The 1,690-nt window shown below is 35.3% G+C and overlaps 1 long non-coding RNA gene across 2 annotated transcripts; it reads left to right on the top strand.

The window, feature by feature from the left end:
• Positions 1 to 336: 336 nt before the first annotated feature.
• On the top strand, positions 337 to 1,416 carry LOC127075399 (uncharacterized). Of its 2 annotated transcripts, none has more exons than XR_007786430.1 (2): positions 337 to 457; positions 573 to 1,416. It is a non-coding gene; the product is annotated as an uncharacterized LOC127075399 (long non-coding RNA). The 2 variants fall into 2 exon arrangements; XR_007786429.1 differs by having other exon boundaries at positions 351 to 496.
• Positions 1,417 to 1,690: the final 274 nt, after the last annotated feature.

The raw sequence follows: 1,690 nt of genomic DNA, 5'->3' as shown, positions 1-1,690 counted from the left end.
TAAGAAATAATGAAAAAGGATCTACCAGATCGAGGTGCTTCGGAGGCAAACAAATAGTTATGTGCTTCTTGACTTCTCCTACTTCTTCGAGTCCTCTTTTGTTCTTAGCTCTTCATAATCACTGCTCCTTTGCTTGTCGTGGCGTTATGGTGTCTGTGAGGAGATGTTGTGGTTGAGCTCAAAACACACTCAAGTTCTAATAATGAATCTGAGCGGCTCGAAATCGAGAGCTTTTGGTATGAGTGCTTTGAAAATTCTTCAGAATTTTGTTAGGGTTTTTCTTACACTGAATGAATGTTTGTTATTTATTGAGCAAGTGAGTGGTCCTTCATTCAGGTATAACCAATGAGCTGTCAAATACTGGATAAGATTAATCCATTAGAGGGAATTTTCCTCGGATCTTGTGGAGACCAATTGCGAATCTGAGTTTGTTAAGAGCAAATCGATTTTGTCTGTAGTGAGTGAGAGTTTTTTCTATGTTTTTGTGGTCCTATGGGTTTGTATTATTTTGCTGATGTAACTTTCATTTTTCACTTCTACTTGATTTCACTCATACGGCGTTTTTACTGCAGTTATTCCATAATGGTGACCAATATGGAGGCGCAAGTTAAAAGTTCTGCTTGTGGGTTCTTCTACTTGATATTCTTCTGATTTCCCTTCTGGTGTACCTGGTGTAGCAGCTGTTGTAACCATGGTTTTTTTTGTTAAGCCCAACATAATCAAAAGGTGAGATCTGTAGTTCTTATGACATTGTATGTATGCCTAATTTTTACTATATTCTGAATGTTTGTATGCTAAAACCTTATTTTTATAACAAATAAACAACGGGCATCCTCCTCCATGATGATAATCCTAGGTGCCTTAACCAGTCAAATAGGTTTTTCTCCTATAATCCACCTTTGTCTCCTCTCGAACGTCAGCTTGCCCACAAGTATGAATATCGACTTTTTTAGGGTTCACACTTTGCCCTTTCCTCACTGTTCACATTGTCTTGTAATTTGAAACCAAAGTTTGCTGGATGAATTATCTGAGTAGCGAGGGAACCGTGAACCGGTGAAATAATTCATATCAGGATCAAATTTGACAGAAATTTGTAAATATGATGAAAAGTAGCAACAACAACATCATCATCGCCTAGGAAAGCTTTTCGTTCAGGATGATCGTTGTAGAGTGGTAAGGGAAGGAGGCAAAAACGAGAAGCACACAACAAAATACTAAAAAATGAGTCATTTTTTTCTTGACTCAAACCATGGGATATGTAGTATTATGTATTGAACTCCAAGCTCTTACAGATATTCGTAATGAGATGTAATGATTAGTTAATGTTTATGTGTTAAATGAGGAAATTTTAATGGATTTTATTGTAATATGTTTGTGAATACTTAAAATTTCAAATCAAAGTTGGTGACACTCTTATCTCATTCTTACTAATTGAATGCACGTTTTTGTATGAAGTTTGTATAAAATGGTCTATCTTTCACCTAGAACAATTAGTGCAAAATATGGACCTCAAATCTTAATTTAATAAAATTTCTAATGGCATGACCTAAACATATCAACAATGGTAATTATAAAATGCAATGGAATGTTATGAATCTCACTTTAGTCAATAATTACTAATTCGTTGACTTTGGTCACTTGTTTGACCAAAAAGTCAACAGTTGGCTATCAGTCAAACTAGGTGGAAAAG

Source organism: Lathyrus oleraceus, chromosome 4 (assembly GCF_024323335.1).
Source record: "Lathyrus oleraceus cultivar Zhongwan6 chromosome 4, CAAS_Psat_ZW6_1.0, whole genome shotgun sequence".
Lineage (NCBI taxonomy): Eukaryota > Viridiplantae > Streptophyta > Magnoliopsida > Fabales > Fabaceae > Lathyrus > Lathyrus oleraceus.
This window is presented reverse-complemented; position numbering and strand designations above follow the sequence as displayed.